This window comes from Lissotriton helveticus, chromosome 12, assembly GCF_964261635.1.
Source record: "Lissotriton helveticus chromosome 12, aLisHel1.1, whole genome shotgun sequence".
Lineage (NCBI taxonomy): Eukaryota > Metazoa > Chordata > Amphibia > Caudata > Salamandridae > Lissotriton > Lissotriton helveticus.
Genome location: NC_136073.1, coordinates 305481120 through 305508956, shown reverse-complemented (window position 1 = coordinate 305508956; position 27837 = coordinate 305481120).

Here is a 27837-nt window from a genome sequence, read left to right as displayed (position 1 = left end):
TGGTGCTCAGAGTAACTATCAGAATAACTATCAGCAACCTCAACAGTTTCAGAGGAACTCGCAAAGAGTCGAGTACACTCAACCACGTGTCCCTGTAGGTCCCAATCAGTGTTCATATTGCAAGGAAGAGGGCCATTTTAAGTATAGTTGCCCTGTCCTGTTACAGCGCGCGAATGGTGTGTCAAACACAAGAGGTAGAGGTGTTCAGCATGCGCCTAGAGGTGGAGGACGTGGAAATTTCCCCCAGAACGCTCGTCCCCTTCCGCCTCAAAATTCTATGAATAGATTTGATCAGCAGAATAACGCGTCTGGTAGGACGGCTCAGTACTATGCTGATGATTACTATGCAGAAGATGAGAATATGGACGGTAATGATTGCTAGGACAGCCATAGACAAAGAGAGGGAGTTGTTTCAGTTCCAGTAGATCAGAGCGGACCTTACGTTGAGGTGATTACATCAGGTGTGTCAGAGCCTTTTCTGTTGGATACTGGTGCTACAAAGAGTTCTATTATGCACTCAAAACTCCCTGGTGCACCTTTGTCTGGCGAAATGAATGTATCAGTAGCTTTTTCTGGTGCCCCAGTTAGAAACCCGATTTCTGACCCTTTGTCCCTTTCTGTTGGACCTTGTGAATTCAAAGCACCCCTTATTCTGACAACAGGTTGTGGTGAAAACTTGCTAGGAATAGATTTGCTGAAAAGATTGTATGCGACTTTGTACTGTTTTCCTTCTGGAGTACAACTTACACTGGGTAAGAAAGTGGTTTCTCCAATGTATTTGTCAAGGGATAAACTTCCGACAAAATTGTCATTTCTTCCTGATATTCTTTGGGCTACTGGTCCTAATGATGTGGGTCTTTTGGAAATACCGCCATATGTTGTAACATTGAAAGCCAATGTTAAAATGCCACGAATTCCCCAATATAAAATTTCTAGTGAAGGTGAAAAAGCTTTACTAGCGATCATTTATGATCTGATTGAAAAAGATGTGATTGAAGAGACAAGAGGCAACGTTTGCAATAGTCCTGTTCTGCCTGTTTTGAAACGAACTGACCCTTCCCAGCCACCTGTTTACAGATTTGTGATTGATCTTAGAGAGGTGAATAAAATAGTTGTGCCACAATTTCCAGTTGTTCCTGACATTACTGCCTTATTGACTATGATTCCAGCTTCTGCCACCTGGTTTTCGGTGATTGACTTGAAGAATGCTTTCTTCAGCATCCCGATTGCTGAGGAGAGTAGGGATATTTTTGGCTTCAGTTTAGGAGGACGAAGCTTCCGCTTTAAACGCGCTCCCCAGGGCTACTGTGAAAGTCCATCAATATATAGTCAAGCTTTAAAAACACAGCTTGATACGATTGTTTTACCTGATGGCGCTACCCTCATTCAGTATGTTGATGATTTGCTTATTGCAGCAGATACTGAGGAAATCTGTAAAGAAGCCACGTTGTCTCTATTGCGTCATCTGTGTGATTTGCATCACAAGGTGTCACTTTCCAAATTGCAATATTGTCGACAAGAATTGACCTACTGAGGTCATCTCTTATCGAAGGAGGGAAGGAAACTGACCCCAGAAAGAATTCAGGCAATAGCGAAATTGAGTGTGCCAAGAACACAGAGAGAAGTGCGTGCGTTCTTGGGCATTACATCATATTGCAGACAATGGATACCAAATTTTTCGTTGATGGCCAAGCCTTTGGTGGCATTAACTTGTAAAGATACACCGAATCCCGTTCCATGGTCTGAAGAGTGTCAGAAAAGTTTTTGGGAATTGCGCACAGCATTATGTTCGGCTCCTGTGTTGGGTACCCCTGACTACAGTAAGCCCTTTACATTGTATGTCCACAAGAAAGAAGGTTGTGCATTGTCAGTGTTGACACAGTTGTTTGGAGACAAGCAGCATCCATGTGCATATTTTTCGTCGACTTTGGATCCGGTAGCTAAAGCATTTCCGAGTTGTTTAAGAGCAACAGCGGCAGCAGCTGTTTCTATTCAACAGTCTGCTGGTTTAGTAATGAATAACACGCTAATTGTGATGGTTCCACATGCAGTGGACACGTTATTAAACAGAACCAAGACACAGCACTTAACTAGTGCTCGATTGTCAGGTTACGAGTTGACATTGTTAGCGAGTCATGTGCACATAAAAAGATGCAGCACTCTTAACCCAGCTACGTTGTTGCCGAGTGTAGCAGATTTAGATACTTCTGAACAGCATGATTGTTTTCTTAGAACAGAAGAAGAAACGAAAGGGAGAATAGACCTCCAGGATACTCCTCTTGCAAAGTGTGATGGTACATTATGGGTGGATGGTTCATGCTTCAAGCTTCCGAATGGTGACACGACTGCAGCATATGCTGTCACGACTTTGCATACAATTGTTGAAGCTGCACGTATCCTACATAATTCAGCTCAAGCAGCAGAGTTGATTGCACTTACAAGAGCATGTGTGTTGTCGAAAGGAATGAAAGTGACCATCTACACCGACAGCCAGTATGCATTTGGTGTGGCTCACAGTTTTGGACGATTGTGGAAAGAACGTGGGTTCCTGACTTCGCATGGAGCTAAGATACAGCATGGTCAGTTGGTGAATGAGCTCCTTGAGTCACTTACTTTGCCCTTGCAAGTTGCAATTGTGAAATGTAGCGCACACAAGAAGGTGACTAATGATGTTGGTCGTGGAAATGTATTTGCTGACGAAGTCGCAAAAGAAACAGCAAGGAATGTGATGAGCAGAATGTATGTTGCAGGCCCTGCAAGATGGGTTGGTGATGTTGGAATGTGTGAAGACACGATAGAGAGTGTGAAGTCTATTCAAGCTGAAGCTACAGAGAAAGAGTTGAGTGTGTGGAGAGAAAGTACGGGTAAAATGGATGCCAATGGTTGCTGGATTGAATTGTCAGAGCATCAGAGATGGTTGTTACCCGATGCGTACGTGCTTGCAGTGGTTACAATGGCCCATGGAATGGCTCACATCAGTGTGAAAGGGATTTGTAAGTTGTTGGCTCCAGTATGGCAAAATGCTGGAATTCCTAAATGTGCAGAAAATGTGGTCAAGAATTGCATGGTGTGTCTGTAACACAATCCTGGTAGGGGAACCCCAACTCCAGCTGGTCATTTTGCGCCTCCAACATATCGGTTTGAGGTTTTGCAGCTAGATTTCATCCACATGGAGAGGTGCAACAATTTAAAATACGTACTCGTTGTTGTTTGTGCCTTTTCAAGATGGGTGGAAGCCTACCCCCTAAAAGACAATACTGCCTTATCCACAGCTAAAGCCCTTGTGAAAGAGTTCTTCCCCAGGTTTGGAATGCCGAGAATGGTCTGGAGTGACAATGGGAGTGAATTTGTGGGTCGAGTGATGAAGAAAGTATGTGAAGGGCTAGGCATTCATCAGAAGTTCCACGCTGCAAATCACCCCCAATCAGCTGGACTAGTAGAATGCTATAATGGCACGCTAAAGTTAAAATTAGCAAAGATTCAAGCGAGCACTGGTCTTAAATGGCCGGATGCTCTACGCTTAGCACTCCTATCAACCAGAATGACTGTGCATTCGCGAGTGGGACTTAGTCCATATGAGATAGTTTTCGGCCGCCCGGCCAACATATGGGGAGTGCCAAGGCCCACAAAGTTCAGTGAAATCGAACACCCTGTTTTGCTTGACTATTTGTACGAATTGACGGCTAAATTGCGTGTTTTACACCAACAGGTCCATGACACCCTGCCTCCGGTCTCTGAAACTCCAGGTCATCCCATCGACCCTGGATCCTGGGTTCTCGTGAAGAACTTCCAGCGAACAAAGAACGATCAGCCCAGGTGGACCGGACCGCATCTCGTTCTTCTCTCAACAAGATCAGCTGTTCGAGTGGAGGGGAAGAAAAACTGGATCCACGGGATCCACTGCAAGCGGATCCCTCTGCCTCTGCCATACGACCGGTGGGTCCAGGAGGGTGTCGCCGACTCACAGACTGAAACTGTGCCACGTTTTCTGCCTTTCAGTGATGCACGTGTAAAAGGAACACTTACTGAACAGGAGAGTGACAATATTTTGCAACCAGCTGTATCACCGTCAATTCGATCGGACACTACAGAACCTGAACTCCTTTTCCAAGACCAAACAGTACCTGGGAGAAAACGTTATGATTTGAGGCCGAGACCTATGGACAAATAAATAAAATTTTCCTTTTTGCTATTTTTGAAAGCGCAGCTCTCCCATCTGAGAAACTTGCTTATTTTTGTTTTTCGAACCGCCATCCGGGTTCCGCTGCTAGGGCCGCGATTGCCCAAAGTCTTTGGGGTGCAGCTGACGACGTTAGGTCGACAGTTCTGGTTGGTCTAAGGGAGTTGCCCTAGACTGACAGAAGCATTCCTTAGCAGAAACAACCTCCCATCGTAGCATTGTATAGAGGATGGAGTTTCTCGAGATGGAGAGACCTGCCAAGGAAACGAACTTTAAACACAGGATATGTAAAATGATGACAAAGAAAAGCTTTTTGATATTGTGCATTTTCATGTTATTCAGTGTGATGATATTTTTTATAGGTTATGTTTTATTCTCTTTTCAAGTAACATTTGCACCCACTACATCGCCTATACCTCCTCCTTCCACTGTTTCCTCACATTCTTTTCAACCCCTTCCTGAACACGAATCAGCTAGGAGATTAGAGATTATTAATAACTCCTTTGTTCAGCTCTTGCACCAACACCAACTTGTGATGAACACGACTAACTGTTGGGTGTGTGGTCTTATGCCTCACCCAACGGATAAAGGTATTCCTTATCTGGTCCTGCCTTTCAGCCATAATGGTTCTGTGTTGGCATACAGAACGATGTTCATCTATGCTCGTGAAGTCCACCCCCTACGTACCGTAAAAGACAATCCTAAGAATAGTGCTCTAGTTAAGGGTATAGTAGACATGATTAAGGAAGATATTTCTTATGAAACCACCCCCGAAGATGAGACACTTGCCTATATAGGATGGAACGTGACCGGATATGGAACTACTCTGAGTGAGAAACAGCAAGCTAAGAGATCGTCCCCGATTTGGATTGTACCCCATCAGTGTCACCTGTGTCTGCAAGGTACTGGCAAGAATCCCAGAGCTCAGTTAAGGAAGAGTATCTGTACTGAAACGTATGTTTTTGGGTCTCAGACTTCCCCTGCGTTTTTAGCAGCTAAGGGTACCTATTTCATCTGCCATGATAGAGCATATACATGGTTGCCCCCTGACTTTTTGGGCTCATGTTTTGTTTCGTTCCTGTTGCCTCCCACCTACACAGCAGCGGTGGATTACCACAAAACAAGGATAGTTAGAGGTGTCTTGAGTAAAGAAGACACTGCAGGACAAGAATTTGGGGATTTCACAAAGGGTTTTCTGCCGTTCTGGGGACCAATGGTTAACAGCAGGAACATAAGGCAATTGACAAGGGTGGTTGAATCCACCGTGGTTGAAACTGCCGGTGCCCTTAGTAACTTGACTGCTGAGCTCCAGTCGGATCGTCTTATGACCCTTCAGAACAGGGTCGCATTAGATGTCATACTTGCAGACCGAGGTGGGGTATGTAAATTGATCCAATCGAGTTGATGTGTTTTCATTCCAGATAACGCTCCAACAGTGTACCAGGCCATCTCCAAACTACATAAGATTTCCGAATCTATTCATGTGGATAAAGGAGATTGGTCGTTAATGGGATGGTTCTGGGAACTGATATCCGCCTGGGGATGGAAAATTCTGATGGTCATTGGGATGGTCTTAGCCATTCTTTTCCTGTTCTGTCTGTGCGTGCAGTGTGCTCCTGCAATATGTGGCCTCTGTGCTACATCATGTGTAAGGAAACCTGCATCAAGAGACGAGCTAAGTACTAGGATGATGTTACAGCAACATCTCAATGACTTTAGGAATATAGACCTGGACTCAGATTAGCATGAGGATAGGTGAATTGCCTATGTAAGGGCAAAAGGAGGGTTTGTAGTTCTGAAAATTCTGAACTCGTGAATAAAACTTCGTCGTAGCATGACGATCTTTGTATCAAAAGACCGAAAATGGCTAGTACACTATGTACAAGCATTTTCGTCAAATTCCAGTAACGATTTCACCTCGAAATCGTCATTTTCGTCCTGAACCCTTGGCTTCCATTTTGTGTACGGCAGCCATTTTGTGGGTTGCCCTCACATAGGCTTATAATACAGCTAAATTCGATTCCAAAGGACACGTACACCTTAATTGACTTCTCTCTGACCTGGGCAAGCTGAACCATTGCCCCAGGCCGAACCTGTTTGGTCAGTTCCTCTCCCAGTGGCCGAACGAGATAGCATCAAGGCACAACATGCCATAAACCCTTTTCATCGCACACACACCCTGCCTAATCTTGCTCACACCTGTCCCTGCTCTTTTCTCTCTTACTTGCTTTACGAGGAGGAGGTGCCCGTTTTTATTGGGGGTCCACCGATATCTGATGAAAATGTTGGGCCTTGCCGGGTGATTTGTTATGGGCTGGACGAACTGTAATGTGGGCTTGTCATCATGACTCTGCTTTTCCTTTGTAGTGAAAACATGTGAATGGTATACTAAAATGTGAAGAATGTTTGCCTAAACCACAATATTTCGTATAAAAAGAGAAGCCTGGTTTTGTAAGATTGAGCAGTCTCCTGAGAATATACACACCGTGTTGTTGTACTTCTAGGACGCCTGTTACTTGGTTGCAGCCAATAAATTGGATCTTTGACTTCACCTAGAAGACTCTGAGTTTCTGTGTCTGAATCAGGAAAGTACTCGAGGTCTTAAGGTGTACCCTGACACCGCTGGGTTACCGGTTCGGTACCGGTTCTGAAAAACCCAGTAGCTCAAATCTAGGGTCCTACAGCCAGGTAAGCCCTTTTGTACTTATTGGAGAGGGTTGGACAGATTCAGGGGACCCTCCCAGGGGAGGATCTGGACAGGGGGGAGGTTACTCCCATGTCCTTTGTCCAGTTTCGCGCCAGAGCAGGAGCCAACGGCTCCCAGGACTGGTTTGAACTGGACTATCCACAGGGACACCAAATGTGCCCCTCATGCAGACTTTCAGTCACTGGCAAGCACACCCACCCAGGCCTAATACACTAAATCCTGTCTGGGAGGTGCTCACACCTCCCTGTGACAGGATGCCTATTGTTCTGCCTTCCCCTGCTCGAGCTTGGCTCAGCAGCAGGAGGGCAGAAATGTATCTCTGGTCGACAGCAACCATTTTGGGCTGCCCAGACTTAGAAGGCTGGTACTGAAAAAAACAGGGACCTCACAAAGCTTGTTTCTGAGGGGTGGAATCATACCTCCCCCACCGGTTACCTGAGTGGGGGTATGATTCCAAAATGTTTTACACCAAACACGATCGGGTTACTTTCAGCCGTTTTAGAGTTGGTAATCACGCCGTCCCATAATGCCACTCTATATGTCGTAAAGGGCTGCAGCACTAACAACCCGGGAGAATGAACTCCGTAGGCTGCAGGGATGTCCTGCTCATGGAGTGGCACCCTCTCAGTTAGAACCAAGCACCCTACCTTCAGGATTGTTAAAGCCTGCTAGCGAGGTGACTGGTAGGTTTTAAGTGTAGTGACCCTTAGATATAGTAAACCTATATCTTAAGTAAGTGGTGCATGCACCAACTTACACACGCTGGAATGGCAGGCCTGTAGTTCCATTTTGCATGGCCTCTCATGGGTGGCATAATACATGCTTCAGTCCATGGGAGGCCTCTGGGGTGCCTATGTCCTGGGTACATGGGTACCATATACTAGGGACTGACAAGGGTACCCCAGTATCTAATCTGGAGTGTACCTAGGTGTATGACATAACAGTTTAGGTAGAAATCAGATTGACTAGGGTCCTGATTAGCAGGATTCCAGTCAGACTAGTCAAAAACAGTATCACATGAAGCTAAAAGTGGGGGTAACCACAAGAAGCAGATCCTACTTTCCTACAGTGAGCTACCCAGCTACCAACGACTGAATAAGGGGGAATGGGGCACACTGGGATAGCCAGATGCCACACACAACAGGAAATTCATCACTAGAGAGCAGGGTACTCAGTAGCCCATTGTAAAAGTAGGGCACCCCAGGCATCCTGCTCCTCAGTTCACACTGGAGAAGAAGACGAGGCCTGAAGAAGGACTACTTTGCTGCCTTTTTGTTTGTACCAAGTAGGGCTGCACCTTTGTGAAGACGGCACCTGCTGCACTCCTGGGCTAGCGAGGCTGGGACTGTGCCTGCAGCTCCTGAAGCCAGGAAAAGTTGATTTTCCACCTTCTCCAAGAGGAGCGACTCCGAGGATAAGGTCACTGATCTCCTGGAACCAGATCCAGTATAACTAGAGCTGAAAGTGTCCACAAACACAAAGAGGTAGCTACTGCATAAGTTTTGCACCTACCTGTTGCTTTGCGCAACTGATGGACAATACAGAATAGCCAAAGTCTGCACTCAAGTCTGCCAGATTGAGTGCTACCGGAGACCGCATTTGTCCACCACAAAGGTCATAAGCCCCCACCAAAGGTTTGGCATCCAACGGTGACCCTACCAGACTAGGTGCACAGCATTAGTAGCCCGACAACTGCAATGTAGAGGACTTTGAGGGAATCAGATCTCTGTGGCCAAAATCGCCCCAAGTCACCCGTGGTCTGAAGAACCACCACCAAGATATCGCCGTATCACAACCGAAGCATCCTATTGAGCATCTTTTCCAGCTGAAGACTTGACTATCTTACTCTTGAACGCTTTCTTTTCCGTGAGAATTTTATTATTAGGGAATCCAGCTCTTTAAAAAGTACCTTGTTAACCTTAGTTGGGAGATTCAAAATAAAATTAAAAAAACAGAGGCAAGATATAAATTTTTATCCGCGAAGCCCTCCATAATAATTTAGAGGCAACAAGAACCATCTCTTCAGAAGCCCTCTCGCCTTCTCCAGCATTTTATTGGAATGTAACTTAAACAAATCAGCATAGTTGTTGGTCACATAGATCGCAAGATAACGAATAAGGCAACCACTATTATAATTCTTAATTAACTCCACAGGTAGCACTGATGGCAGCACTTTAAAAAAACTAAGGGGCCGATTAGGATGGAGGATTTTCCGCCTCCTCCGGGCCGGCGGAAGCCACCTCCGGCCCGGAGGAGGCGGAAAATCCTCTGCGGAGGTTCCAAAGACCCACCGCCAAATTAGGATGGCTGGTGGGTCTGGAATTCCGTCCGCCGCTTTTCCGCCGCGGTCGGCTTCCGACCGCGGCGGAAAAGCTATAACATGGCAGGCGGTGTCTATGAGACACCGTACGCCATATTATGATGGTTGTGTTAAACTGCTTTTCCACGGCGGCTTTTCCGCCATGGAAAAGCATACGGACATTCACTTTGGGGGCCGTTGCGGGCCCCCTGGGTGAATGGGGGGTGGGGGGTGCACATGGGGGGTACCTATGGTACCCCCCTGCATTTGCGTGCACAAAGCAGCAGGCACCGTGCGGTGCCTGCCGCTTTGTGCATGTAAATGTAACACATGCTTTTTTAACATTGCGGCGGGTGCAGCTTGTAGCTGCACCCGCCGCAATGTTAAATATAGAGGATGTGACCGCCACCCTGGCGGTCACATCCTAATCAGCACGGAGGGAACGCCGCAGCCCCTGCGGACGTTCCCTCCTCCTCAAGGGTGGCGGACGGACGCAAGTCCGTCCGCCATCCTAATCGGCCCCAAGGTCTCTGTTTGAACTCGATTAACCTTGTATCCCCCAGGTTTGTATATTCTTGAATAACATTCAGAGCACCCTTAATATTGCCCTGGTCAGCTCTTAAATACAAGACCATATCATCCGCAAATAACTTAAGTTTGGGCATGCCTTGTAAAGAAACAGCAATACTAGTGGTACTACCTATTCTTCCAGCCTTGGTTCGATGAATAAAGCAAAAAATAGGGGACATTGGGGACCCCTGACGAGTATCACATTTGATTTGTATAGTTTCTGCTACATTTGTGTTGATTATGACATTTCTGTTGATTATGACTCGTGATTCAGCCACATGGTATAGATTCTTAAGCATTGCCACCATACTAGCTGGAAATTCAAACCTCTCAAGAGCAAAAAGAAAAATATGAAAATATGGCTATTATGATTTATTTTGTACTGCATCTGGTAATTTGCTCAAATTAAAAAAACAAAAAAACGCATCTTTGCCTGCATCCCTCAGCATCAGGGCCACTGTGTTGTTTCCTATGGCTGTTGTGCTGTAAAGTTTGCAACTGCAAAGCTTTCTTACTGGCCCCCTACATCTCATCCCTGACAAATTTGGTCGACCAAGCTTGGGCCAGAGTGCCCCCATTACCTATTTTAAACTTTTGAAAAGTTTACACATTTCTTATTGACCATTGCTTGTATCGGGTTATGATCAAAATTAATAAGAGCTTATAAAATCTGAATGTCTGAAACCCTAGAGTGGTTTTTAATAATCAACGTCTCTAAAACTCATAAAAATAAGCACTATTTTTATAAATTGTTGTGACTTTTTATTGGTGTGTGATTTTCTTATTTCGTTGTTTGGTGCTGTTAAAGGATTTACACACTAAAGCCCTGATTCTTAAAGAATCACAGAACACAGCGCAGCAGCAGAAATATTGTGCTGCGTGACAGGGAGGGAGCAGAAGAGCGCCATATCTACAGAGATGTGACTCTCTCCTCTCCTCACCTTAGCACCAGCGCAGCTTTAAGCTTCCGTGCACCAGGCACACACCTTTGCGCCATAGTGCAAGGGTGTGTGTCCGAGTCTACTATTGGTTTTCTACTAGAAGGATACCCTTCCTATACCAAATACAATTCTTAGACACACTTTACAGCTTTTCCTACTTTGTAATTGTGTGCTGCACAGTGCAGCATGCATGCAAAGTTGGAAAATAAAGGAACAATGAAAACATTTCTCCTTTTAACACTTGCTTTCCAATGGCGTTAATTTATGGCAGACACAAAGAAATAATTCCCTTGATTAAGATATATCCTATGCAGATTACAAATTTCTAGAACACACTGTGATACACTTGAAATACAAACGAAACCCACTCAAGTAGTGGATACTGTTTAAAAAACTGAATGAAATGCTAAATTAAAACTACATATGTTTTTTATTTAACTGCCAATATGGCATGTTCATTAAAAAGATTACGGCTTTTTGTCCACCATGAACCACATACAGAAGAAAAGCAACACATCAATCAATTTATCCAATACAATCGTGATGGCACTTTTATACAATAAAAAACATAAAACTTACTTTGATATTCAACCTCTATCACATTTACATCATACATAGATTATGACCTGCATAATCAAAACAATGAGACAACATCAGCAAAAGACCTCAACCTTGTCTAATCATTTTGCACATTGATATTCGTAGCCAGTGGTCAATACATATACTTGATATTTGCACTAAGCATGGGCGGATTTTGCGGATCCACGATTCGCGGATTCAGCGGATTCACGGATCGTGGATCCGCAAAATCCGCGGATTCAGCGGATTTGCGGATTTGGGGGCGGGGCTTCCTCGAGCGTGTGGGCGGGGCCAAACGGACGGGGCTTCCACGCGAGCGCACATGCCTCTTGTGTGTCTAAAAGGTCAGAGACCGATCAGAGCAGCAGATTAAGAGACAGAAGCCCCTGGTCACAGGAACAGCACGGGGGTTGCGCTCGTAAAAGTCAAAGATGCCCAGCCTCCCAACGCTCACGGTTTTTTTTGGGCTGCTGAATGAGTCACTGCATTTGCGCTTCAACTAGTTCCAGCGACCAAGTGTGTGTCACTATGCAATCGCGCCGAAGTGCGCAGGGGTCCCTTGAGTGAAATGTCCATCATAGTGGGTAAATGGCGGGAAGACGGTGCACACCTCGAGTGTGTGGGCGGGGCCAAACGGACGGGGCGTCCATGCGAGCATGCCTCTTGTGTGTATAAAAGGTCAGAGACCGATCAGAGCAGCAGATTAATTATTTAATTGTGCCAGGACCGTCGTGCCCGAATGAACCCTGCCCTTCATATTTATTCAAGAAGACACCACTGTTGAAGTAATTTACGATGGCGCCGGCAAGCTGCCAGCGCCATCCTGCAAAAGTTACTTAATTAGCTTCAACAGGAAGCTCCAACTGCTAAAATAAAGCAGGCGCTCGAGCCCCTGCTGTATCTTATCTGTTAGAGCTTCCTGTTGAAGCTAATTAAGTAACTATTGCAGGATGGGCGCTGGCAGCTTGCCGGCGCCATCGTTAATTAGGCGCGCTTCAACTTTTGACCGCAAAATCCGCTCCGATCGCGGATTGCGGATTTTCGGCAAATCCGCGAGAGTTCGCGGATCGCGGATTTGCCGAAAATCCGCAAAATCCGCGATCGGAGCGGATTTTGCGCTCATGCTTAATTTGCACCCTCCTTTTGGCTTTTAGTCAATTGTGCTCCTTCTGCGTCGACGCGTTTCGGCGATTTCTCCTAAATTAATATCGCCTTTTTCGAGACAAATAATGGTACATAGTTGTCTCTCAAGTTTTCAATAATTGTTCCTACAATCAAATACAAATACATCAATTAGTTTATACTCTGCTAAGTACAGATCAGAACATTGTGCTGCCAAGGTCTAAATCTTAATGCTAGCTCTAACACCTTCTCTCTTTGTATCACCCTAGTAGAGTGGCGTTATATATTATAGTCCACATCTCATACTTTGACCATGTACTCTCTCTGTCTGCCCCCTTTTTTCCATTTCAATTCGAAGAGACACCTGGGTTTCTAATTGTATATCTTATCTTTACAGAGGTCGCTTGTATAGTCTTATGTGGTTGGGCTCACCTTTCTCACCCCATGTTTGAGCCCTTATGAATGACGTGTTGAACTCTCTCTCATATAATAGTACTTCTCCTCGTGGTACTCGTTAAGATGTCCCTCGAGACTTTCCTGTCTCTGGTGTCTCCCTAGCGAGAAAAATCAATGCCCTCCCATTAGTTTATCCAAACTTATTGAATATATTTATCTGAATAATCTAGTGCCGCCCTTACTGTTAAATTTATCTTATTAACCAGCTTTCAGCTATTTACTGGTAACCAGAGGTTCTAACCGGACTGGCGTTTTTTGGTCCTGTACTCTCCCGGATACGACCGATTGGTTTAAAATCTTCATGCTAGTAGGGAAAGCAGAAAGCCTCATGTCAAGTCTACTATTTCAATTAGGTAGCCTCTTACTTCACACTAATCCCCCATATTCCCTTGTTGTACCTGAATTAGCCGATTTGAGATTTTCAATATCTTTTCAATTAGTCCTCCGCGACCTTCTCTATACGTGGCTTGGGACTGGAGTGTTCGTCTAAATGGAGAGAGGGATGTGTCAATCACCATAATAGCAAGACCCATTTTCTCTCTCCTCCCTTTCATCCCTGAGGTTGCCAGTGCCTACCTTATATTCAGCTCCAAGATTCCTGCCCGTCAGCGATCTGTCGCGGAGGTTCCCGATGAGGCCGACCTGGCCTACACAAGAGATTTATATCTTCTACACTCTGATAGGGCTGTTCTACTCACATGATACACTTAAAAAAACACCCTGAAAGGCTCCTGACTCAGCGTAACTTTTCATTGGATCCGCTTCCCCACATGGGGGCCATGTATCGGAACAGAGTTATAACAGCTCTTCTGATTGGAAGAAGCTACGTCCCTCCTCATGTTTCTCAACACCGGGGTAAAACTGAAGATTACCTAGCTGGTTTTCAATGCAACTTTATTGTTCTCGTTGCTATTTGAAACCACACCCGAGTAAATAACACTGTGGAATACCTCTGGCCATCATTTAGTGCGATGTATGGTTATATCTCAAGGCCCATCGCATGTGACATACGCCCACTGCCCCCGGGAAATCCTCCCCAATTGGTCATTGTGGTATATAGAGTTCGTTTTTATAACAATATATATGAAGTGTAGAGAGAACCTCCACCTTACATACCAATCGTACTTCTCCTGACTCCATAAAAATAACTGTTAGATCACATCTGTATAATTTTAGCCCAGTCCTCCCTTGAGTTTAGGCCCTTTTCCGCGGTGTTTAAATAACAGATGAACCACTGTTCTCTTTTTTCCCGTTTGTGGTCAATGTAACCACCTCGTCTATCCATGGTTATTTTTTCCAGTACACTAACAAAGATTACTTTGAAAATAGAAGGGATCAGAGGTGGGAGAAACCATACCAACAAAAACCCATCTGTTCCAGGGGGGAGCAAGCGCATTACATTTTCTGAAACCTCGGGGTCGAGTAGCGAGGAAGATCACGAGCCATTACAGGGAAATAGAGCAGGCCCCAGTTATGAACGAGAACCCCTTTTTTTAGGGAGGCGCCAAAACCGGGGACAGAGAATGTACAGGGGTTTCAATAAGCAGGGAATAGTGCGGAACCATCAACCTCAAGAGGAGGGGCAGGAATATCTGGCCACCAGAAAGAAACAATATTGGAGGTAATGGAGTTCCCCATTATAAATCTTTCACAGACCACACTCAATAAAGATGAGGAAGACATTTTAAAAAAAGGATTTAGTTTTGCCCCAACAAATGAATACAGTGCATTCGAAATGGAGATGGATTTAAAAAAATTCTTCAGAAAAATACGCCTCAATAGATTCTTTGAAGACAGAACTTATGTCTCTGCACCTAATGTTACAGGTTTTAAACCAATCTCTACCTTTACACCTAATTTAACACAAGTAGACAAAAAAATAGAAAATTTTGAACGTGTAGTGGAGATTGAGATTAAAAATATGAAAAAAACAGCACAGAATAAATTTAACAATAATCTCTCTAAAGATCAGAGGCAGGCACTTGCAGGACTTCAGAACAATGTCCTTCTCACAATCAAACCGGCTGATGGGGGGGGGGAGTAGTGATATTGGATACCCCCAAATATGAAAGTAAAATGATGGAACTTCTGAATGTGAGAGAGCACTGTAGACCAGTGAAATCTAAAGAAATCAACCAACTAAAAAGAGAGGTAGAAATACTTTTAAATACAGGAAGAGAGGAAGGTACAATTTGTGACAATGAATATAAGCTTATGTTGAATACACACCCGGTGACACCCGCAATATATGGATTGCCAAAAATCCATAAAAATCTAAAGGAGCCACCTATGCGACCTATTGTCAGCAGCATTGGCTCAATACTAGAACCACTTAGCAAGTATGTGGATTACTTTTTAAAACCCATGGTTAGAAAACAACGCTCCTATTTAAAAGATACAGCACACGCCATTTCAGTATTTGAGGGACATGCTTTTGACAGGGTGACCCAGGTATTGGTCACCCTGGACATTGAAGCACTCTATACTAATATCCCGCAGGACAATACTATGGGAGTCACAGCAGCACTTTTAGAAGAAGAAGATCTTAAAGGAGGCAACAAAGATTTTATCATGTCTTGTATATAGTTGGTTCTAAAACGGAAAATTTTTCTGTTTAAGGATGAATTGTACATTCAAATCAAGGGGACCAGCATGGGGGCCTCTTGTTCCCCCAGTCTGGAATGCCTCTATGTAGGTGAATTTGAGAGGCAGCACACCTTCAACGAATTAGCTCCATTCCACAAAAACGTCGAGTGTTGGCATCGTTTCATAGATGATATTATTTTCATCTGGAACGATGCCACCTCAGAACTTGCGGAATTCCTCGAATGGATCAATTTAGGGGACCCCAACCTGAAGTTTACAGCCAAGCAGAGTAAGGAAAAGGTCGAATTCCTAGGCATTACTATCAAAAGTAATGAAGGCATGTTGGAGGTTGAGTTATATACAAAACCGACTGACAAGAACTCCCTCCTACTATACACCAGCAATCACCCACGCTCCCAAAAGGATAATATCCCCTTTGGGGAGTTTTTAAGGCTGCGGAGAAATTGCACGACACTTGCGGACTTCTACCATCATGTAGGTATCATGAAAAACAAACTTAAGGCTAGGGGATACCCAAACAAATTAATTAAAAATTCGATGAAGTGAGCTAGATTTTACGACAGAGAAAGTCTTTTAGACCAAAATAAGAAGAAAGTGAACAAGACCTTAGGAAGATTGGTGTTTGTGATGCAATATTCACACATCAGCAATCAAATTAAAAACATTGTGAATCGCAATTGGAAAATCTTAAATCATGGAAATGAAATCCAATTGCAAAAAACACTTTTTTCCTTCAGGAGGAACAAAACAATATGAAACTCTTTAGTAAAAACCTATAGAGGCACAGAAAACAAACAAAACACCCAGAGCGGAGACTCTGCCAAGGGCAATTACAAATGTGGAACATGTTCCATTTGTCCACACTGCCTAGAGAGCAAGGAAATAACCTTTGCAGGAAAAAAACTAGTGGCCTCCACACTTAACAACTGCAGAAGCAAGAATATGCCCCTGTGGTTTGGGGTACGTTGGCGAAACAGGTCGAGAGCTGCGTACACGCGTTCTCGAACATAAATCGTCTATCAGAATGAATAAACTTAATGCCCCACTCACAGAGCACTTTAATAAGGAAAAACATAATTGTGAGGAGTTGAGTTGGTACATCCTGGAAAAAATACCCATGGATAGACGAGGCGGTGACATTGACCACAAACGGAAAAAAAGAGAACAGTGGTTCATCTGTTATTTAAACACAGCGGAAAAGGGCCTAAATTCAAGGGAGGACTGGGTTAAAATTATACAGATGTGATCTAACAGTTATTTTTATGGAGTCAGGAGAAGTAGGATTGGTATGTAAGGTGAAGGTTCTCTCTACACTTCATATATATTGTTATAAAAACGAACTTTATTTACCACAATGACAAATTGGGGAGGATTTCCCGGGGGAAGTGGGCGTATGTCACACGCGATGGGCCTTGGGATATAACCATACATCGCACTAAATGATGGCCGGAGGTATTCCACAGTGTTGTTTACTCGGGTGTGGTTTCCAATAGCAACGAGAACAATAAAGTTGCATTGAAAACCAGCTTGGTAATCTTCAGTTTTACCCCGGTGTTGAGAAACATGAGGAGGGACGTAGCTTCATCCAATCAGAAGAGCTGTATTAACTCTGTTCCGATACATGGCCCCCATGTGGGGAAGCGGATCCAATGAAAAGTTACGCTGAGTCAGGAGCCTTTCAGGGTGGTTTTTTAAGTGTATCATGTGAGTAGAACAGCCCTATCAGAGTGTAGAAGATATAAATCTCTTGTGTAGGCCAGGTCGGTCTCATCGGGAACCTCCGCGACAGAACGCTGACGGGCAGGAATCTTGGAGCTGAATATAAGGTAGGCACTGGCCACCTCGGGGATGAAAGGGAGGAGAGAGAGAATGGGTCTTGCTATTACGGTGATTGACACATCCCTCTCTCCATTTAGACGAACACTCCAGTCCCAAGCCACGTATAGAGAAGGTCGCGGAGGACTAATTGAAAAGATATTGAAAATCTCAAATCGGCTAATTCAGGTACAACAAGGGAATATGGGGGATTAGTGTGAAGTAGGAGGCTACCTAATTAAAATAGTAGACTTGACATGAGGCTTTCTGCTTTCCCTACTAGCACGAATATTTTAAACAAATCGGTCATATCCGGGAGAGTACACGACAAAAAAACGCCAGTCCGGATAGAACCTTTGGTTACCAGTAAATAGCTGAAAGCTGGATAATAAGGTATATTTAACAGTAAGGGCGACACTAGATTATTGAGATAGATATATTCAATATGTTTGGATAAACTAATGGGAAGGCATCAGAGACAGGAAAGTCTCGAGGGACATCTTAACGAGTACCACGAGGAGAATTACTACTATATGAGAGAGAGTTCAACACGTCATTCATAAGGGCTCAAACGTGGGTGAGAAAGGTGAGCCCAACCACATAAGACTATACAAGCAACCTCTGTAAAGATAAGATATACAATTAGAAACCCATGTGTCTCTTCGAATTGAAATGGAAAAAAGGGGGCAGACAGAGAGAGTACATGGTCAAAGTATGAGATGTGGACTATAATATATAACGCTACTCTACTAGGGTGATACAAAGAGAGAAGGTGTTAGAGCTAGCATTAAGATTTAGACCCTGGCAGCACAATGTTCTGATCTGTACTTAGCAGAGTATAAACTAATTGATGTATTTGTATTTGATTGTAGGAACAATTATTGAAAACTTGAGAGACAACTATGTACCATTATTAGTCTTGAAAAAGGCGATATTAATTTAGGAGAAATCGCCGAAACGCGTCGACGCAGAAGGAGCACAATTGAATAAAAGCCAAAAGGAGGGTGCAAATATCAAGTTTATGTATTGACCACTGGCTACGAATATCAATGTGCAAATTGATTAGACAAGGTTGAAGTCTTTTGCTGATGTTGTCTCATTGTTTTGATTATGCAGGTCATAATCTATGTATGATGTAAATGTGACAGAGGTTGAATATCAAAGTAAGTTTTATGTTTTTTATTGTATAAAAGTGCCATCACGATCGTATTGGATAAATTGATTGATGTGTTGCTTTTCTTCTGTATGTGGTTCATGGTGGACAAAAAGCCGTAATCTTTTTAATGAACATGCCATATTGGCAGTTAAATAAAAAACATATGCATTTTTAATTTAGCATTTCATTCAGTTTTTCAAACAGTATCCACTATTTGAGTGGGTTTCTACTGTATTTCGAGTGTATCACAGTGTGTTCTAGAAATTTGTAATCTGCATAGAATATATCTTAATCACGGGAATAATTTCTTTGTGTCTGGTATAGTACCTCTATTCCCTTGGTTCTACTAGGGGTCCCTCTCATATTTTTGTGAAGTTAATTTATGGCACTAAACTCTGTCTACTAATGTCAGTAAATAGGGTTTAGTGTCAAAAAGCATAGGTGGGTGCATAGGAATGCCCATGTAACACCAATGTAATGCCCCCTTGATGCAAAGTAATGCAACGCAGTGCCACATTTTCGTCCACTAAAATGGCTTCGTCATGTACTAACCCTATTGTTCGAGTCGGTAACCTAGTAACGACTCACTGAATAGGGTTTGTGAGTCACTTTTAGGAAGAGACGTGCCAAGGGCGATACTTCCTAATAGCGAGTTGCAGGGGCATGTAGGAATGTTTTGCTACCGGAATGCTTTAATGACCCCATGAAGGAGGTTGTAACCCATTCACAAACAGGAAGGGGTCCCCAATGGTCCCCTTCCTCTTTACCAATGTGGGTGCCAACATTTTTTAAGAGCAGGCAGGGGTCACACTGACCACTGCCTCCTCCTAAAAAATAAAAAGGAAACTTTTCATTTTTCTTTTTTAAATACATCTTGTTTAAACAGGCTGCATTTTAAAAACATTGCTTTATTTAAAAAGCATTCACACACATGGTGGTCTGCTGACACCAGCAGGTCACCACCCCTATTCCCAATGGGTTGCAAACTGCGACCTGCCTAGTGAATATTGATGAGGCAGGTCATTTAAGACTCCATTGGAAATCGCTAAATGTGTATGAGACACATTATTACATTTAATTTTGCAAGTTTGTAATTGCGAGTCACAAGAAAATTGCAATTAGCAAAATGAAATATTCGTACATCTGGCCCTATGTGATTGAAACAAATTATTACTTTTCTTTGGGCTTGTTGTGGGCACTGGGTAGGTAGCTGCATTGCAGACTAAGGGGCTTATTTACAAGCCTCTTGCGCCGCTAGTGTGTCACTTTTTCCCATATTATAAGTGAAGCAGCGGTGCAAGAGGCTTGTAAATAAGGCCCTAGGGGCCAGATGTAGGTAATTTCAATTTACCGACTCATAAATACCGAATTTTACCGATTCGGTATTTATGAATCGGTAAATTTGAAGGAGGGAGATGTAGGTACATTTTATTTTTGATTTACCGAACCGGTAATATTCGGTATTTACCGAATCGATAAATACCGATTCGGTATTGCCCATTGATTCCTATGGGCCTTGAAGCCCATAGGAATCAATGGGCAATACCGAATCGGTATTTACCGATTCGGTAAATACCGAATCCTGCAAGGGTGCAGGGGGTGTCACTTTGACAACCTCTAGCACCCCAAGTTCAGGCATGTGTGACATGTGGCTCACATACATGCCCTACCACATGCCTGTCACATTGCACAGGTGTGCACGCACAGATGTGCATGCACACCTGAATTCGGTATTTTACCACCCAATAGGATTGGGTGGTAAAATACCGACTCTTAAGGGCCTGTGGCACTCTTAGGAGTGTTACCTACATATGGATTTACCGAATCGGTAAAATTACCGATTCGGTATTTTACAGAATCGGTAAATTTACCAATTCGGTAAATTTACCGATTCTGTAAAATAATGGCCCCTACATCTCAATCACCAAATACCGGTCGGTAACGGCGAATTCGGCCGTTACCGACCGGTATTTGGTGACCTACATCTGGCCCTAAGTGTGTTGGCAAATTAAAGACTCCTTGTTCAAACCCCTAGTCATATGAAGTTTACAAGTTCAAACCTCATCATTTCTTACACTGCGTTTACCCCTTCTGAAGTACTTACAGTGCTCTCTTAGAGTTGCCCTGTTACTATACTGATCCTGATATCTTTATCCCAGCTATACCAATTAATTCTAAACCACAAGACTTTTCAAGTAAGGACAGGCCACGTAGCCTTTCCCACTGTAATGTAAAGTCAAACAAATATACAGCTTCATCAGTTTGAAAGTTGGCACAGCCTATGATACTGCTTGCGTGGGGCAGTGATGAAGGAACTTGCACCATGTCCTCTACAAGATTGCAAGTTGGAATCTTGGCATTGTTCGTTTGGAATGAGTTAAGGGAAGCAGCCAAAATGTCTTTTGGTTCCCATAGATACAAGCACAGATACATACAAGCTTTTTTAAAGTTAATAAAAGTAAAGTTTATTAGGTAGGAAAAGGGGAAATAACAAAACAGCAGGCTCACAATATCATATAATATCTATGTGCTGAAAACATTTGAACAATAAAAAGATAGAACAGGAACATATTTGCTAACACATGTAGAAAGCAGGATAAGGAGGGGAGGGAAAATAGAAACGGCAAAAATAAAAGCTCTTTTCATTTAATGAACTTGGCATCATTTTAAACAGTAGTGGAATTACATAAATCATAGAGCGCATATTAGGGAAACAAAAAAGCAAAATATATTACAATTAGAATAAAAGCACTAATAAGAAAAATAATGCATTCAAGAAGGTTTAGATACTTCATCAGCTAAGGGTTGTTGTATGAAAGTTTTTAAAACTGAGGAATCTAGAAAAATGTGTATTGGAAACCAGAGAGAATTTCGTTTAATAGTTAAAGACATTGGGACAGTGTACACTCTGTCTAGTCTATAATTATAACAAACTCCATACCACCATGCTTGAAAGGAAATATGAAGAGCATTCTTCCAATTTTTAGTAATCTGTTGAAATACAACAGCAATTCATAAGTCTACAATTTATATATTAAAAGTACAACAATGCCAAACATCAGAAACACTGCCTATAAATAAATTAGGAAAGCAGAAAAACATATTGTCGTGTAGTCCCCACTACACGACAATATGCCATTCTGCATTTGTTGGACAACCTAACTTTGGGCGCAGATTCCGGGCACCAGCTAGAAATATTGTCCTAGACACCAGCTAGCGCACAGTGCCACCATAAGCATCCCTATGCTTACGGGGAGAGTTTCGGGCAACCACTGAACATGAAAACTCTGACCCCCTCAGGGATCATGGAAGCAGATCAGGACCTTTCACTCAGTCACTTGTGCTCACTCTTGCTCAAGGAAATATACAGAATACACAGTAGTACGTTTTCAATATATTTATCGAACCAATGTTATTTTTGTAAAGAATACATGTGCTCTGATAATCAGTAGACAGAAGCAGATGAAAGTGATTACAAGCACCAAAAGTGTGAATAGTGGATACAGTTCTACCATGGAACTAAACCAGTGTGTATATATGCAGACATATAAACAAGGCAGTAATCAGGCACACTTCTACTATGCAAAACCCTACTCTAAGTACACCTAGAGTGTGTGTAGGTGTAATACCAGGAATCTCCCCAAGGAACTATCCAACCCCATTAACTGGCAGGCGAGAATGTGAGAGCCTTTTTTGGTCATGAACTGGACACCACCTCACGGAAATGTCAGACTGCTGTGTAGTAAAGTCTCAACATGCGCGGACCCTCGGTGTCAGCTGAATAGCCTTCTTTACTAATCTTATGGGATGCTCTTTATTTATAATATACATCAGCCTTGTTATGTGCGTATACATTAGTGATGTTATGGATATGTAAATAGCCCTGTCACCCCATAGATGAAGATAGAAACAACAGCTATACACACTGCACAGAAGGGCCTTGTACATGATGTTCGAGGTATTGTGATAATGTTGTGCAAAGCTAGATGTGTAAACAAAGTAGCGTCAGAGAAACTAATCCAACATTGTTGTGCACTCAACTACGTGTAAAAGGTCATGGCAGAAATGCTATTGTGAAAAATAGGACAATGTAAGAAATGAGCAGCTTCCCTGCATGGGCCTTGCCCGGGCACATAACAATATGTGTATGAAAAATAGAGTTAATTTGTTTGTATACAAATAAAATATGCTTAATTTCAGAAGTTGATGCAGGACAGGACCAACAAGACGCTTGAGAGGCACTATCAAACTTGTGGAAAGAAGTAGGAGTGATTAGAAAGTGGCTATAAATAAAAAAGACCGTTGGAGTTGTATTGGCAGCACATGATGGCTTGCAAATTTTAAGACATAATTTGATCCACAATGGAATAGGAAAGGCGGTGTGAAGATCTACTTCCAATTATAATTCTTGTGTTGATTTCTGCTGCTCAACGGGGGAGAGGCAAGATGAGTATATATACAGAAGCTGTAGTGGCAGTTAGCATTAATGATGGCGTAGGTGAAATAGGAAGGGGGAAAATGGGTAACAAATAAAGTAAAAAGGATGTGGTAGAAGTAGAAGATATCAATGACTGAAATTTGTGTTGATATGAAAGAGGAAAGTGTAAGATGGACTGAGCCTGCAAAAAAGAGATAGGTGAGTGATTATGTATCAATTGATGAGTCCATAATAGACCTTTATCTCTCCAAGTTTTCCAAAAGATAGTTTTATCATTAATTTTAATGAATTTATTATACCAGATTGGGGATTGAAAGAATTATTCTAGAGGGGAAAGAGAAGAAATATAAAATGGACGTGATATTCTGCAAGCAATTTTGGGAATAGGAAGAGACATGGAAGAAGGACACTGAGCAAAGGGCAAAAATTCTGCAAAGGAGAAAGGTTGAATAAAAGATAACTCTAATTCTGTTCATTAGTGAGATGGAATTGTAGTTGGGCCATCTTGAAAATGTATTGACTGTTTTAAAAGAAAAGCATTTTTATAAGACTGAAAATGAGGAAAATGAACTCCCTATTGCTGCTTTTTCCTTTGTAATTTGGACAAAGTTATACAATGATTGTTGTTATTCCATAGAATGCAGTGAGAATAGAATGCATTTTTCAAAAGTACAGGTGTGAAAGTTATTTGGAATTGCTGAAAGTAGATAAGAATGATGAGGGCTAGCATAATCTTATTAGAATCTGACCTACTCCACAGGAGAGAAATAGCGGATTCCACCTTGAAGTATGGTTAGATAAAGTAGACAGTAGAGTGGTAGTGTTGAGTGATACAGTGTCGTTTATAGAAGTAATGAACAAAAGACCCAAGTATTACATTTTTTTGGGGCTCTAAAGAAATCGTGAAGGGGGGAAATCATGTTTGATATACCATTTGATAAGTGGAAGGATGTCATATTTGTCAGAATTAAGTTTATAACCTGAAAGCTAGGCAAAATCACAATCACGATCACGATCTTTAAACAAATAAACATAAATTCATACCTGTGAATGTCCAATATTTACAAACAAATACAATAATACACTGTTCTCTTTAACACATTGTTACACATTGTTTTGACAGAAAACTAGTGCAATATGATCCCATATATGTTATGCACGGGCACCCAAGGGTTTCATGGAGCTAACAGTGAGGAAAATTGACGGCAGATAACCTATCCAGATGCTTGCTTAAAACGCCAGGTCTTCAAGGCTCTCCGGAACTCCATAAGGTTTGTACAACTCCTGATTGTCAAAGGGAGAGTGTTCCAAACCTTCGGGGCGAAATAAGCAAATCGACACCCTCCCTGTCGCTTCCGTTGGAAGGAGGGTAAGGTAAGCAGAGAAAGATAGGCTGAGCGAAGATTACGGGTAGGCTCATGCTTAACAATCATGCTGTTGATAAACATGGGGCTTTTCCCGTGCAGGGCCTTGAAAGCCAGACATCCTACTTTGAATGTCACCCGTTGGACAATGGGTAGCCAATGGAGGTCGGCCAGCAACGGTCTTGCCGATCTCCAATTAGGATGTTTAAAAATGTGTCTGGCTGCTTTATTTTGGACAATCTGTAGGCGCTTTAACAGGAATATGGGTAATCCTAAATAGATGAAGTTGGAAAAATATAGACTGAAAGGGAACAAAAGGAGAGAATGTATATCAATGTAAAGTGTTTCCATCATGATCAGACGCTATAAAATCTAGAAGAAGCTTTAAAATTTAAAAAAGAAATAAGGTTAAATAAATAACCAGATCTAAGCGTAATATAACATTGGTTCGTCATGTGTATCCGTTGAATTAATGAGTAGGAACACTAACCGGTAGCAAGGTAACTTCCCCAATTTTTCAGCCTTTCCATGGTGGCATCGCTGCCTTAGAAAGGCATGAAATGGCACACATCATAATATGGATGGCGGTGGCTGCTAGGCACCACCACCATATATGTGGCCCAGGTCCGCCCGGCCGGCAATCGTAACGATTGCCGAACGGCACAGGACCCACTGCCATTGTAATCTGGCGGTGGGTAAATCAGGTTACGATGGTGGGTGGATCTCCTCGGTCGTGCCAGCGGTGGTGATCCGTCCGCCATCGTAATCAGCCCTTTAGTAGTCGGCAGAAATAGACATCAGTTTCGGTGTAATTCAGGATCAAGAATTACAACTCCCTGATGTTTCCCGTTACCTTGAGAGGAAAATGCATATCCCACCCAATTTCTAACAAGATATGTGGTCTCCAATTCAGTGACATGAGTTTCCTTTAACAAAGCAATATCAGCATTTAATTTGGCTAAATGAGTAAGAACTCTTTGTCGTTTAATAGATGAACCTAACTCGCTATAATATTCTACGAAATCATGCATAAAGTCATGAATAAAGAATTGCAGGGAAATCAGCGTACTCTGTAAGTGAAGTATAACAATAACTTAAATTGTTTAACCCTTTTATATTCTAAGTAATTATGTATAAAGTCATGAATAAAGAATAGCAGTGAAATTAGCGTACTCTATAAATGAAGAAAACAATTACTTAAGTTGTTAAATCGAGTAAAAAATGAAACCATGCATTTCTTAGCAGAGAGAGAAATATAAAAGAAAATAACACATTGAAAGAGAATGAGCAAGATGAAGAATACGAAATATAGAAGAGAGAAAACATAGAAGAGAGTATGAAAATAGAAGAAAAAAAGGAAATGCAGATAAAGAAAACATGAAAAGGGTTAACGAAATAAGGGTTTTGATAGAATCAAAATAAGACAAAAGACATATCAATAGATAAAGGAACCCATGAAGCTCGACTTAAATTTTGTCTATTTAAGATACTTCATGATTGGCATTGGTCTCCTGCAAGATTAAAGAAAGCTGGTTTATTTCCCATGCCAATTGTTGGAGATGTGATAACACCAACTGTGACTCGGCACGCATCATATGTGACTGTCCGTTGATTCAATCTTTCTGGGCATATGTGGGAAAAATCTTATCTTCTACTATGCCTTTACATCTTCCATTCACTCCTGCTGTTATTATCCTTCATGACCTTCAGTTATCTCCAAAACTCACCAAACCCCAATGTCGTCTTTTTCACACAGCAATGGCCATAGCAAAAATATGTATTCCACGCCATTGGAAATCTCCATCTCCTCCTTCGCAAGAAGAATGGTTGACAACTATGTTCCAAACAGCATCACATTAGCGAATAATGTATAATCTTCAAAATCAAACTGACATATTTCTTTGTGTTTGGTCTCCTTTCCTGAATCTGAATAGTGGCATGGATATTAAGGACAACACTCCAGGAGTTGATACTAATACCCCTTGATCTGACATTTGACAATATACTTTCTTTCTTCCTCCCTCCCATCCCTCCTCCCCCCTGGTTCTCATGCTTTCCTATTATTAAACTAACTTATAGTTTTGTTGTATTATTATTTTATTATTCTATTATCTTATTATTCTCTCTTTTCTAATTTTCTTCTATTCTTTTATTCTTACTATTTCTAATTGACATCTAATTTCTCATTTCTCTTCATATAACTTCTATTGATATGCTCTGTTAGTTCTTATATCAACTATTTTTCTATATTCTATTCAATACTCCTTTCTCGATATATTTTACAATTTTCGATTTTACAAATTAATTACTCCTCGAGGGCTAAGGAGATTTGTCATGTCACTATTTTCTATATTTCTAGCTATATATAATGTTTAATATTTATACTCAATTTATATATCTATTGAGATAACCTATAATTGATTCTTTAAGACGTTTATATTTCTTATATATGTTGCTTGCATTATTTAAATATTTAACGTTTCTCACACCATATTTATTCAACTGTATACCTTAATATTTATCTTTATAGTTGTAAGTGTTATTTATTGGGGCATAGTATTTATCATATTCTCTTTTTCTTTTCCATATATTTTGTATAGTCATTCATATCATTCAAATTGTAAGTCATTATTAACTTTATTGTACTTATGATGAAATTCTCAAAATGTCAAAAAAAAATTATAACACACAAAAAAAATTCAACCAAATACCAGTACAAAATAATGGTAAGTAGTGCTATCACAAAAGGGAAGTTGACAACATCCAGGCTCCAGAGGCAGCAAGACGGGATACATCCAGATCATAGATATGAGTATAAAAATAGGAGGATTAGCTGGACACTGCACAAAAAGAGGGTACCTAAGAAGAAAAGATAAAGATATACATTATTAACTTATTCAAAATTATACCTTTAAAAGACTGATAACATATGAATTTAATAAGTAGGTTGACCTAGACATTAGAAAAGACAGCTACAACAACGTGAAACATAAAAAAAAGTTTTAGGACTCCTCAAAGCGAAAGGGTATTTAGAAGTGTCCATTGTTTCTATTTTACAGTTGTCAATACATTTCTGAAGCACGGATGGATCTTTGTACATTGTCGTTTTGGTATTGTAAGTTACTTTAAAGAAGCACGGATAAAAAAGACCAAATCTGGCTCCAAGGGAACGTAATGCTGGTCGCATGACTAGAAATGTCTGCTGTAGCTTTAGCCAGATCTTGAACACAATATAATGTGTTTCCTGATCAAGTAACACGTCCTTTGGTTTTTGCTACATTGATCCTGATATTCCAGAAAAACGTTTATGACACCCTGAGGTTTTTGTGATTAGGAGGCATGTTAAAATCAATGACCAAGTCTATGAGCACATTGTATGTTAAGCTCAGAAGATTTCAGGCCTGTCCAAAACATTTGGGTGAAAATTTTGGAAAGTGAAAAAAAGGTTGAGAACCCTCCTTTCCCTCAGCAATGCAAAAATACCAAGATTATTTGGATTGTTGCTATTTTCGAAATCTTGTTTAACTTTCTAAAATATGACACTTCAGCTTTGTGGTACATAACATCTTGAGCAGTATCCTGAATAGAAAGCATTCAGTGTTC